Genomic DNA, 14,915 nt, shown 5'->3' on the forward strand with positions numbered 1-14,915 from the left:
TAGCAGAAAATATTTGCAAATGATAAACCCAACAAGGGCTTAATGTCCAAAATATACAAGCTCATACAACTCAATAACAAAAAAGACACAAACCAATCCAAAAAATGGACAGAAAACCTAAATATACATTTTGCCAAAGAATACATACAGGTGGCCAATAGGCACAAGAAAAGATGCTCCACATCACAAATTATTCAGTTCAGTTCAGTTCAGTCACTCATTCGTGTCCGACTCTTTGTGACCCCATGAATCGCAGCACGCCAGGCCTTCCTGTCTATCACCAACTCCTGGAGTTTACTCAAACTCATGCCCATCGAGTCGGTGATGCCATCCAGCCATCTCATCCTCTGTTGTCCCCTTCTCCTCCTGCCCCCAATCCCTCCCAGCATCAGGGTCTTTTCCAATGAGTCAGCTCTTCACATGAGGTGGCCAAAGTATTGGAGTTTCAGCTTCAGCATCAGTCCTTCCAATGAACACCCAGGACTGATCTCCTTTAGGATGGACTGGTTGGATCTCCTTGCAGTCCAAGGGACTCTCAAGAGTCTTCTCCAACACCACAGTTCAAAAACATCAATTTTTCGGCACTCAGCTTTCCTCACAGTCCAACTCTCACATCCATACATGACCACTGGAAAAACCATAGCCTTGACCAGATGGACCTTTGTTGGCAAAGTAATGTCTCTGCTTTTTAATATGCTGTCTAGGTTGGTCATAACTTTCCTTCCAAGGAGGAAGCGTCTTTTAATTTCATGGCTGCACTGGAGATATTCAGTTGTCTCAGCACTATTTGTTGAAACAGACTATTCTTTCCCTTGGCACCCTTGTTGAAAATCAGTTAACTGTAAATGTGAGGCTTTATTTCTGGACTCTCAATTGTGTTCCATTTATCTATATGTCTATCCTTGTGCCAGTTCCAAACTTTGTTGGTTATTGTTGCTTTGTAGTAAATTTTGAGACTGTGATATGTGAGTCATCTAGCTTTGCTTTTCTTTTTCAAGATTGTTTTGGCTATTTTAGGTCCTTTTCTTTTCCACGTGAATTTTAGGATGAGCTTGTCAAATGTGGCAAAGAAGTCAGCTGGGATTCTTATAGGGATTGCTTTGGATCTGGTAGATCAATTTGTGAAGTACTGCCATCTTACCAATATTAGGTTTTCCAATCCATGTGCATTAAATGTCTTTCCATTTATTTGGGTCTTCTTTAATTCTTCTCAGCAATGTTTTGTGGTTTTTCAGAATATATGTTTTGTACCACTTTTGCTAATTTTATTACTAATTATTTTATTATCTTTAATGCTACAGTAAATCTAATTATTTTCTTATAGAGGACTTTGTTTTTAATTGAAAGTTTCACTAAAGATTTCAGGCTGATACTCTAGAGGACAAAAATTGTTACAAACATAAGAAAAATATCAACTTTAGCTTACCCACTGCAGAGGGCTGCTCAGGCTATGAAGTGTTCCAAAACATCTAAAAGACTTGGCACAATGTCCTGATTGCTAAGAGTGTCACTACCAATTACTGTGTTTGCAAAGCAGCTTCTTTTCAGACTCAGGAAACAGGTGAGGTCTGTGTAGGGCTCCTCAACTCCGCTTTGTTTAGAGCTTCAATCACAACTTCCCAAAGTCCTCTGAAGGCATACCAACTTTCCTGATATTCCTTGGTTAATCAGAGGTCACCAGGAAGGTCTCCTATCTAGGCTTGTCTTTACTGACAGAATACTGAATCCCTCACTCTCAACTACCCACCTCCCACCTCAAGCTCTCTGTGTGATGATAGTCTTCTTAGCACAGAAGTCAGCATATTAGAGGGTTAAGGCGTTGCCTTTGCAAAGACAGTGGCAGACTATGAGGGGATAGCAGGGGCATGAGAGGTGGCTGTAAATGCATTATCACAGGCAGCAGGGATGTAGGAGGACTTCAGTGAGAAGCGCAGTCACACACATAGATGGAAGATTCAGGAATGAGGTCAAGGAAAACTGGCCACAGAAAGGAGTCAAGGCAACAATAATCAGTAGAGCAAACTGAGATGGTATAAGGGGCAGGATAAAAAAAATAAGACAGTTTGTGGCTTAAACAAAGGCTAGAAGTCAGCGGTGGAGCCAGCCCTTGAGACAGTAGCAAGAGAACTGATGTTCAGTGTAAGCTGGGTCCCTTAGTCACTATCAATTTAACTCCTTTCCCATAAGGTGGTCCTCCAAGTTCTTACAGAGTTCATGCTGCTGGTATCAGTTAGGGTTTGATCCAAAAAGCAAAATCAGGGACTTCCCTGGTAGCCTGGTGGTTAGGATTCCAGACTTTCACTGCCATGACCCAGGTTCAATCCCTGGTCCAGGAATTGAGATCCCAAGCCATGTTGTGTGACCAAAGGGGAAAAAAAGCAGAATCATTAGGAGATATCTGTCCCTACCTCTATCACCAACTTTTCTGTATTACCATCTCTATCTCAAGTTACATCTATTTATTAGTATCTATATCTATAGACAGGTACATTAAGGAATTTATTATATTAATTTTACCATAATCAATTTTGGAAGCTGATCAAATAGCCAATGTGAAATTGTTGCTTTTGAGTCTGGCACTGGAGCCCAAACTCTCAGGGCTGGCATTTAAAAAGGAAAGACAAACATGAAGTAAAGGAAATGAATGTAAACTAGAACCTGCAAGGCTGAGCTGGGACTCAACAATAAAGTGAAACCTTGTTGATTGAACATCACGAGCTTTATTTAAGACTCCAACTTTGATGACAAGGGTCTCCTACATAAGTTGGCACCCTTTACCTCAGAGCTAAACACCTAATTGTCCCACAAGTTGGAAAAGCCATGGTGAGGCAGGAGATAAGAAAGAACCTATGTGAGCTGTAATAGCACCTCGTGCCCTGCAGTGATTTTTCAGGAGTAAGAAGATGGCCCCCCTTCATTTGTATCTTCATAATCTGATATAAAATGTCTCTTGTGGCTCACTCTAACCCAAAACTGTGCAGGGAAGGGAACTCTGGAGAGATGCAATTCCAGATGAGCTAAGTCAACACTGAACAAATCTACAATACTTGTCAACACAGATCATGTTTTCCCAGTGAAGAACTCCTTCTTATTCTTCTAGGAGCACTTGATGTCTTATCCTCAGAAGAGAACACTCACTCTGTAGAGTTCATGTTCCCAATGAATAAGTAGGGAACTACCTCAAAGCCTTCTGGAGTGAGAATCTTGATAGCTGGAATTTCAACTGGAGCCCTAAGAAGCATTTTCCACTCCATGAACTAATTTAAAAGACTACAAGAAACATAGGTAAAAGTATGGTTTCTCAGTTCAGTGACATCAAACTGGTCTCTAAAAAAGCTGGCTCTTTATGTTCTCTTGGATTGTGGTACACTCTTATATTTTTACCACAATCTGGCTTCCTATGAAATTTGCTCCAAAGTAATGGGGAATGGAACAAGTGAAGAGGGAGATGGTTTCTTGACAGTTATAACTGGCTCTCTTTCTTTTGGAAGAAAAGTTATGGCAAACCTAGACAGCATATTAAAAAAGAGACATCACTTTGCCAACAAAGGTCTGTATAGTCAAAGCTATGGTTTTTCCAGTAGTCATGTATGGATGTGAGAGCTGGACCATAAAGAAGGCTGAGCACCAAAGAATTGATGCTTTTGAACTGTGATGTTGGAGAAGACTCTTGAGAGTCCCTTGGACTGCAAGGAGATCCAACCAGTCCATCCTAAAGGAAATCAGTCCTGAATATTCATTGGAAGGACTGATGCTGAAAGCTGAAACTCCAATCCTTTGGCCACCTGATGCAAAGAGCTGACTCATTAGAAAAGACCCTGATGCTGGGAGGGATTGGGGGCAGGAGGAGAAGGGGATGACAGAGGACAAGATGGTTAGATGGCATCACCAACTCAATGGACATGAGTTTGAGCAAGCTCTGGGAGATGGTGAAGGACAGGGAAGCCTGGCGTGCTCAGTCCACAGGGTCGCAAAGAGTCGGACATGACTAGTGACTGAACAACAACAACACAACTTTCTAAACAGGACTAAGAGTATCTTGTTGGAGAGCAAACAGATGTATAGTGGAACGACTCATATTCTCCTTAAGGCAAGTGAATTATTTTCCTTCAGGCACTGATTTAGGATCTCCCTACTCTATAAAAATGAATGTACCCAGCATTGCCTGTTTAATTTCTTTCTAGTTTTGCTTGTGATCATTGTTAATGAATGGAAATAGAAAGGCACAACAGAAAGGAAAAAAACTGGCTTTGGATGGTTATATAAAACTAGAGTTTGAAGAAATTCCAAGAATGAAAAGAATTATAGGTTAGCCTTACAAATTGTCAGCTGCCCTGGGCCAAGCATGATTTATGTGTGCAGTAAAGCTTCGGTCTGTTTCTTGTTCTGCCCTAGGATTCCATCTCTCTTCCAGTAAAGATGACATCTCTCTCCATACACATAAACCCATCCCCATCACCAATAACTCTGAAAAAGAAAAGTAGGCATTTGCAATGTTTAGAAGTTTTGTATGCTTATTTTCAACAAATGGCCTGGATGGCTTTTTCCAATAAACTACAAAGCAAACATATTTTGGTTCCTCTAGAGGGAAATGTCTCTTCTTAAACACAAGTGAACAAGATAATGATTTATTTACCAAGAATGGAAAATACATTCTTCATCAAAATCTATAACTTGTATGTTTCTCTGGAGTAAATAGTTATGATAACTGATTATCTTCTATTTTTTATTTCTTTGCTACATAATCCTCCTCGTTAGGAACCTCTTCAGAAATGGAATGCCCTATATTCTTAATGACTACAGAGCCAGATTTATCCCTCTAGTTTCGTTCTTGTTGAAATCCCATTAGAAAAGATGGTCTATTGTTATATTTCCACTGCAAATTGCACACCTGATATTTCAGGACATTTAATAATTAAATGAGCAGCATGACTCCTGAGTAAATAAAATGATTTAATGGCAACTGACAAAATCCTATACTTTAGATCCAACAGCTTCCAACCTAAGAGAAAAATGTGCCAACACCCATTTAAAGAATAAGACGGAGAAAGATACAACTGAAATTACTATGGATTGGAGAAAATCTGGCAATAAGAGCATAGGCCTTCTCTAAAGCTCTCTTATAATTGGGAACTGGGAATACTTTATACAGTGATTGGGGATGCCTGTTCTGTCTTTGTGACGTGTGACATGTATTAATAATATCTTAGCCCAATACCTCTTTTGATCCAGTTTGGGGTGGTGGTAGTGTCTGTTTTATTTTTGTTTGCTTTGCAAATGCAATGTCTAGTGAGAAATGGATGGTTCTTAACTTTAGAAAATGCACAGTCTAAATATTGGGCTAATGGAAAGTCAAGGATGGTTAGAATTAGCAACCAGACCACTAGTCTTTCAGCTGATACTAAATCCATACTGACTTCCCCCAATAGTGCCTCCAGGCCTGTTTGTTTTCACTCTTCACTGGAAAACATACTTTTGCCTTCATTTTCTTTATATCTCAAATAAAGGAGCTTTGGCTGGTTTGTAGGATTTTGCCTAAAAAGGCAAACCTTGACCTTGTCTACATTCCCATGATTAGTAGTTATCACAGTTGTAACCTTATCAGCTATAAATGTGATGTACAAGAGGACATCAATCAACTGAAATTCAAAACAATGAATAGGTCATTTTTCCTAACTACAGAGAAGTAAGCAGTTTTATTATACTCTAAATAATGTATGGTGTATAGGAGTCAGAGTTTAGTGAAGTGACAAAGAGGGTGTGATCAAATTCCCTCCCAAGAACCATCGCTGTCTTAATTCTATAGAATTCAGAAATTTTGTTTCTCAGTTTCAAGAGTTTACTAGAATCAGATATAAATATAGTCTAATAATCATGTTGCTCTGGAATAAAATTTTTAACATCTATTCTTATAAATGCCACTCACCATTAAGATCAACAGTGGCTGGTTTTGAATTTTCCCTTGCCATCAAATTCATGTTTGTTAAAATGGCAATTAAAGAAATTTTCAGCTGGTGAAGCGGGGATTCTTTAAAAGAATTCAAGGAATTAATATGGGGACCACAGGGTTCTCTTCCTTCTAACCCAAAGAAAGAAAGAAATACTAAAAAGAGCATAGGCTTGAAATTGAGTACTTGGTTGAAAGGTTTTCCAAGTCATCTGTACCACTAAATAGTCACAACATTGGATAATCCAAATTAAGTCTGTGGGTATAATTTTCCTCATCAAAAAAACAGGGATGGTCTTTGCTTGGCCTGCTTCTCTGTATTTTGATGGCCAAATGAGGAAGGAGAAAGTACTTTGCCAGCTGCAGAGCATCATCATATAAAACTAAGATGTTATAACAGGAAGCTGTCTGTGGATGACAAGGCCACTGGGAGTCAGAAACAACTCAAGATGGACAAATCTTTGACCTTGTTTTTGTCTGCATCAGTGGTTCTTAACCCTAGCTGCATATTGGGAAACACTAAAAAATACTAATGCCTGAGCCCTACCACCAGTGACTCTGTAGTTATTGGTCTGGGATTTGGCCTAGGCTTCAGTATTTCTTAAAATTCACTGTTAATTCTAATGCATACCAAGGTCAATAAATAATTGCAGAAGGATTTTTGGATGCCTGACTTCTGCCTATACCTTGTGCTTCTGGTCTAGCTTAAATGCAGACCTATAGAGATATCCTCCTGAGGATTCACTGGACTCAGCCACAGGAGGTGAATCACTGGGATAGGCTCAGAAAACTTGCAAATGAGTCATGTATATGTCACCTTTAAGCTGTATGACTTTGGGCATTTCACGACCTTGCCAATGATAGTAACAATATGAGAGGAAGCATTTATTGTGCATTAAATGTGGACTGGTAATTGGACATAGTAAACATGTCTAGCCCCCAGTAACAACTCGAGGTAGACATTATTATCCCATTTTATAGCAGAAGAAACTGAGGCTTATCTATATTCAGTGACTTACTCCTGTTTTTCCTTATTTGCAAAATGGATAGAACAATAACCTGTCATACATAATGATCAGATGAAATACATGGAAATTCTTTCTAAATTAAATCAACTGTATATAAATTCAACAATCATATAGCAGTGTTGAAAAAAGCATGAGATTTAGCTTCAGACAGACTTGGGTTTCTATCTCACTTCTGTCCAATTAATAACATTGCGACCTTAAGCAGTTTACTTAGCATCATTTTGACTGTGTTTTCAAAACCATATAATGGAGATAATGATACTTTTGTAAGATTGCTGTGGATTACAGGTAATGTGCTTAATGAACAAAGCATAGTGTCTGGCACTACAGCTCAATAAAAGCAGCTATTGTCATTTCCAACAGTTTGTATCTCTGTAAGATCAGATAGTTCCTGCTCCCAATCTGAAGATTAATAGCTACTGAATCTGGAACTCACTTTTTTTTGTCTTTGTTGTGTTACCAGAGTTCTGTTTTTCTTATATTCCATCTAGGATTTGGAATCATTAGGGTGGGGCTTTTAGTTTTGAATATACTCCATCTTTTGGTCTATCTCTACAGTTAATCAGATCTTACTGTGGCAGGCCCTGGATAGTCAGTTCACCCTGGCCACCATAATCTTCATCATACTGGTCAGAGCATCCACTAGGAGCTTCTAAATTTATACATAAATTTGGAGAGTCCACATCTCAGCCCCATTTTGCATAGGAGAATTCAAACTATGTCTGACAGTCATTACAGAGAAATGTGAGCCTTTCCCCCATTCCCTGCTCCTTAAAGAAAAAAAAAAAAAAGAAACAAACTCTTGAACCATTTCAACCAACTGAGGTAAATTACTTTACTAAAAAATGAAAAAGTTTGAGAAGCCTCAGGGCCAACACTATAGGATAAACTATCCACTGGACAAGTAACTGCCCCTTATGTGTGGTATGGGGTGGTGGTTCACCGTAACACTTCTGAATGATTACTTAAATGTTTCCTAGTGCATATGTCAAAAGAGAAGAACAGGGAATACGGTATGAAGAGTCACCAGGAGATGCTGTTACTAGCATGTATGTCATGACATTTACACACACTCACATGCTCCTTTAGTTCCATTTTATCACCAGTCATCTGATAAACATGACAAGTAAGGGATTACAGATGTCATGTACAACATAATCTCTGTGTTCAGGGAGTATGTAATTCATTCAGAAAGACAAGATTCCACATAGATTATAATTCAAAATCAATATACAATTAAATGATTGTTTCTGTAGTACAAATAAGGTAGAAATACTATTTGAGTTCTTATGAATGTGAGCTCAATGTGGGACAGGGTAATTTGGAAAGTCTTTGTGGAGGTGATAAAATATGAGATGGATCTTGAAAGAATGGAGATATGGAAATAGTTTGGTAACGGAAAGCAAAAGCATTTTAGATAACATGACAATGGAGTGTTTCAAGTCAATATTTTCTCTGTCACTCTCTGATCCTCTCTCTTCACTCTATCTTACTCTCCCATCTCATTTCCTCTATCACACTTGGTTGCTGAACCAAGTAGAACTTGAGGAGAATCAAAACATTGTTAACTACTGGCTTCTATGGGGAACTGCCTTGCTCTGAAAAGATGCACTAGCCTTCTAGCACATAGTCGCCTCTCCCATAAAGATATTTATAACCGAGGCAGAGAATTGACAGCTCCCATGCTAAGAGTCAGACTTCCCTGGTCATGGTGTTGTATGAAGCTACTCATGATGCAGGTTCTCTTAATGTCATACCTTCATCTAATGATCATTCCTCTGTCTGAGATGATCTGTTAGTCAGTCACTCTGCTCCCCAAAGTACTCAGATCACACTTTTAACTGCTCCTACATCAACAGCATGGAAGCCTGTAGAGTGAGCATCAGCCTCTGCCTCCTCTGTGTTCCACTCTGGCTTTGGACAATCAATGCAGTTCACTGACTGCATGTCCATCTGTTCGTTCCATCTCGGCCTGAGCACAACGCCCTTGATTTCGGCTTTGCCTCTGTGTCCAAAGAATATATATTTTCCCTTCTTTCTACATTAATTGACTTCCCTGACCCCCAGTTGTGACTCCTTTCTTGGCCATCCAATTTTCACTCATAATTGCACCCATGGCTATTACTGCCACCTCCACTTTGGCCATTCTAAAGTCTGGGTCTCCATCCAAGACCTCTCTCTCAGTTTCAGACCTACAGAACTGTGGTGTTGGAGAAGACTCTTGAGAGTCCCCTAGACTGTAAGATCCAACCAGTCAATCCTAAAGGAAATCAGTTCTGAATACATTCATTGGAAGGACTGATGCTGAAGCTGAAACTCCAATACTTTGGCCACCTGATGCAAAGAGCTGACTCATTGGAAAAGACCCTGATGCTGGGAAAGATTGAAGGCAGGAGGAGAAGGGGATGACAGAGGACAAGATGGTTGGATGGCATCACCAACTCAAAGGACATGAGTTTGAGCAAGCTCTGAGAGATGGTGAAGGACAAGGAAGCCTGGCTTGCTGCAGTCCATGGGGTCACAAAGAGTTGGACACTGAGCAACTGAACTGAACTGAACTGAGAGGTGACTGCTGGCTTGATATCTCTATCTGGAAGTTCAGTACAGAATTCAACATCAACCTATCCAAATTTATGTTCTTCCCCTTTCCCAAATTTATTCTTCCTTTCATTCACCTTCTCAATCCATGGTTTCACCATCTGTTTGGTTATCTGTTTTAAGATTCACTGTGGCTGTGAGCAACAGAAACCCAAAAGAAAAGTGGCTTAGACAAAAAAGGAATTTAATTTTTCTTGTGTGTAAATGAGAGTACTTCAGGGCTGATTTGGCAGCTCTGCAATCATAAGAGACCCAAGTCCTTTCAATCTTGCTCCTCTGCCCTCCTCTATATGCAGTTTCCTCCTTATCTTCCAAAATGGCTGTTCTACCTCCCATAATTATGGCTGAATTCCAGTCATCAAAAAGGAATAGAAGGGCGTGCTCCTTCCCATTAAGGACTCATCTTGGGACTTTCACATACCACTTTCACTTACAGCCACTGGCCAGAACTGAGTTACTTGGCTGCAAAAGAGACTGGGAAATATGGGATTCTTCCATTTCCATTAAAATTCAAACCTTCTATTACTAGGAAAGAAGGACATAATGTAATGTGGGGAAACAACTAGCTAGAAATATGGGAGTCATTCTCATCTCCTGCATTTTCCTCACCTTCTGCCTTCAAGACCAATATTTCTCATAACTCTCTCTCCTAAAATGCTCTCAAGTTTACTCAGGTCCCATCTCTCACAAGGACTATGAAACAAACTTTCTGAAGAAATCCTCTGAGTTCAGTACCACAGGCTCCTATGTATTCAACCCATTCACCACAAGTTCCTAAAGTTTTCTTTCAAACAGGCAAATTTAATTATCAGTCTTGTTTGATTCTCTATTACCTTCAGGACAAAAATCTAAACTCCTGGGAGTGGTATACAAGTCCACCAATTCTTGAACTTACCCTATTCTCTAGTCATTACTGGAAGACATGACACTCCTCTGGGTCCCTTACCTTTTCCATACTGTTCCCTTTGCCTAGAATGTAAACACCTGCTTGCCCTCCCAGCCCCAGCACAGATTTCAGCTGCTCTGTGAGGTCTCCTCTGACTCTCCCAGGCTGGACTGTGTGGCCTCACAATACCTGCACGAACCTCCATACAAGCATATTGCCTTGGAATTTAAGGTTTACAATTCCAGAATGTAAGCTCCAAGGCTGTGCCTTATTTGTGCCTTATTTGCAATCTTAAACCTGCAATCTCCAAGAACAGCGCCTGGTCTGGGGCGGGGGTTCAATGGATGATTAAACAAGTGAATGAAGAAAATCAAATACCTAAGCTTGGTAGAATTGTGTGCAAAGTTAGAGTAAATAGACTCCGAGGGAAAGTTTTAGGACATTTCCTATATTCAGAGTAAAGAAACTTAGTACATAAGCTCAAATACATTTATTTGGAGTATCTAATCTTTTTCAGTTTCTTTCTGATTCTTAACTGTGTGCTGTGAGTAGTTAATATCATTAGATAAATGACTTTCAATACATAGTATTATTTTGGTATGTTCAAAATTCAGCATAAAGTATGCAGCATAAATAAAGAATAAAAATATAATTCTCACTTTGAAGTCTATTTATAGACCTCCTTGACAGGAGTCAGACAACCTCCTTCCTATTATTGGCTCAGCAACTAGCTTGCATAAGTTGACTAACTTTTCTGGGTTTCAGTTGCCCCCAAATAAGAGATTTGAAAAATGATGTCTAAGTTCTCCTGCAGCTCAAACATACTATAGTTGTGTAAAACCATGCCCTGAAAAGAAGGTTGATGTGTTTTGCATTACAGAGCATGTTCTGCCCTGAGTATTGTATTTTGACTTGGGAAAATAAACTCAGAATTTCTTAAAAGAAGGACCAAGAATGCAGGGGAGTAAGGTCCAGGTAAAAATGATCTTAAATGAGCAAGAGTCGAGGCAGAAAATGAGGTTTGTGACCCAGTCTCTCTTTTACTCCTCTTTCTCACACTGTCCTATTTATTTTTTAGGGCAAGAGATGAAAGTAGGTTGGACTGGATGGGGGATGGGCAAAGGGGCATCCTGCAGCTGCAGTTTCCTTTCATGTCCCCCTTAAACCAGGTGACAGGGTGGAGGAAAAACTAATTGAGGTGGGATGACTTCCGACGTGCCTGAGGGTCCCAAGTTCTTTCATCTCCCCTTTCCTTCTCAACATTTCAAATATGCGTAATAACAAATACCAGGACTGCAATCCTGACAGGGCTGGGCTGAGCATTTTCTGCTGAAAATATGTGCTTTCTTGACTCTGGGGCCTGGGGTATTTTGTCATGAGAGACTGAGGACTTTGGCTGCCTTTTTCTCTTCCAGATGAAAAGGTGGCTGCATTTGGAATTTCTGTGTTCGTAGTTTGACAGACATGAAGGTGGAAATACATATGATTGAGAAAGCAAATGAGAGGCTGATTTCTCCTAAAAGATGGGAATTGTGCTCTCTGAGGTATGCGGTGTGACGTGAGAGTGTGTGAACTAGTCCCCAGAAGGTTCTAATGGGATTCTCTCCTTCAATAACTTTTTTAAGCCCCGAGGCTCTGTCATCCAAGGCTCCATTCTGCTGACTGAGTGTGTTCCTGAGGTGGTTAACAAGTAACTCTGCTCTTAGCTCTTAGCTGGCAGGAGTTTTCAGTTGTTCCAGTACTAATGCACACCTAAGCCTCTCTCAAGGATGTTCAGATTCACAGTTGCATTTTGTTTTGTTTTTGATAGTTTATGTGGCAAATGGATGAGGTGGTCTTCGAAAAAGATCTCCCAAGCTTCCGGATTCCTCATTATGTTGGGGAACTAGTCAAAAGAGGAGCCATTAGCTCTACCAAATAAGTTGCAGTGGTCTTTTGTAATGACTTTCACTGTGAATAATTCCGCTTGACCTCTTCACCCGAAATAGGATCAGTGCCATATTGTTTGCAAGGTACTTCTTCTGCAAGCCCTCATTTCCCTGTACTTGGAAACCTGGCAACTGTCAAAGCTGGCAACTGCTACTGCCGCTGTAAGTAGCAGGGCCAGTGGATGAATTCTGACCCTCGCCAGTACCAGTTTTCTGTGGGGCTTCCAAGAGGGGTGAGTTATCTTCCAAATGTCTTTACATTTACTTGGCCATTTTCTTCCTAAATTTACATTTTATTTCCTTTATTTTTTGAATGAGTATTAAATTCACGTGGCACAAAATGAAAAAGGCGTAAGAGTATTAGGTACAAAGTCTTGCTCTTACTCCTGTCCCCTAGCCTACCTGTCCTCCCCTCTAGAGGCAACAAACGTTACTGGTTTTTGGAGTCCTTCCAAAGATATTCCATAGGGCTTCCCAGGTGGCTCAGTGGTAAAGAATCTGCCCACCAATGCAGGAGACTCAGGTTTGATCCCTGGGTCGGGAAGATCCCCTGGAGTAGGAAATGGCAACCCATTCCAGTATTCTTGCCTGGGAAATCCCATGGACAGAGGAGCCTGGTGGGCTACAGTCCATGGGGTTGAAAAGAGTTGGACATGACTGAAGCAACTAAACAACAACAACAAAGATTTTCTGTACTTATACAAGTAAATATGTATATAGCCTATTTTTATTCCTTTATAAATACAAATGGTAGCACACTATTCACAGCTGGCTCCTTGTTTGACTGACTAACATGTCTTGTTTTTCCCATCACCAGTTCATATACAACGACCTCACCCTTTTTTTATGGCTGCACAGTATTACATGGCATGGACATGCAATCATGTAATCAATTATAAGACCATTGTTATCTTTAAAAATATGTGTACAGAAGACACTGCTACAGGGAACAGCATCATCACAGCTTCCTCCTCCTCTATTAAGGTAAGTCATGTGGTATCTGCGCCTCCTCCCAGGGGCACTAAGTTTGGTGATGAACTTCCCCATAACCTGCAGCATGCACAGCCCCTCACCTCTCTGCTACCAGACGTCAGATACATGGGAATCATCTCCTTTGCTCCAGTGAGAAAGCTGAATTTCTACCCTCTCAACCTATATTATTTCATTAGCAATACTATTTTTATATAGTTTCTATTATTATGCTCTGGGCATGGGAAGTATTGGTTTTATATTTCCAGGCCACTGAAGACTGTGACATGTCACTGGGATGTCACAGCAACTAAGTACCATGTTACCCTTTTCCCTAGTGTCATACACATGTTGTCAGGCAACTCCACTTTACCTAGACACATATCACAGGTTACAGAGAAATTACTAGAGCACCCAGGTTTGTTCTAGGAGTCGGATAATAACATTCTCTGTATTTAACAGTGCTACTGGCTCCTTTACATAACTCTGCAATATATATGGGGACCAGACTGAGCTTCTGAGGGCAGGAATCAACTGTCTTACTCATTTTGTTTCCTTTAGTGCCTAAAGGAAAGCACTTGGCATCTAGTAAGTATTTACTATAGGCTAAAAGACTTGGGTATTTGGAAAAAATATTAGAAAAGATAAATCATGTTGAGTTTTACATAAGGTTCATGTATTTTTTTGCCAAACCTGTATGCAGGTCAAGAAGCAACAGTTAGAACTGGACATGGAACAATGGACTGGTTCAAAATTGGGAAAGGAGTACATCAAGGCTGTATATTGTCACCCTGCTTATTTAACTTATATGTAGAGTACATCATGAGAAATGCTGGGCTGGATGAAGCACAGGCTGGAATCAAGATTGCCAGGAGAAATATCAATAACCTCAGATATGCAGATAACAACACCTTTATGGCAGAAAGCTAAAAGGAACTAAAGAGTCTCTTGATGAAGGTGAAAGAGGAGAGTGAAAAAGCTGGCTTAAAACTCAACATTCAAAAAACTAAGATCATGGCATCCGGTCCCATCATTTCATGGCAAATAGATGGGGAAACAATAGAAACAGTGACAGACTTTATTTTCTTGGGCTCCAAAATCACTGCAGATGGTGACTGCAGCCATGAAATTAAAAGACACTAGAAAAGACCCTGATGCTAGGAAAGATTGAAGGCAGGAGGAGAAGGGGATGACAGAGGACAAGATGGTTGGATGGCATCACCAACTCAATGGACGTGAGTTTGAGCAAGCTCTGGGAGATGGTGAAGGACAGGGAAGCCTGGCATGCTGCAGTCCATGGGGTCGCAGAGTCAAACATGACTGAGTGATTGAACAACAACAACAACTTATATTTGTCAGTGTTTGATCAGAGAAGCAAAACCATAAGCAATTATGTTAAATAAGAAATTTATTACAGGAATTTGACCTTATATAATCAAGGAAGCGAATTAGTTTTTCTTTGGCCGTTGCTTCTGCACCAGCCACTGGGTCTAAATTCAGCAGAATAGGCAGCCCAGAAGGAAAGCTGAAAGTTGAGGACTAACTAGAACTTGTATGAG

The sequence above is a fragment of the Odocoileus virginianus genome, unplaced genomic scaffold (genome assembly GCF_023699985.2).
Source record: "Odocoileus virginianus isolate 20LAN1187 ecotype Illinois unplaced genomic scaffold, Ovbor_1.2 Unplaced_Scaffold_4, whole genome shotgun sequence".
Taxonomy (NCBI): domain Eukaryota; kingdom Metazoa; phylum Chordata; class Mammalia; order Artiodactyla; family Cervidae; genus Odocoileus; species Odocoileus virginianus.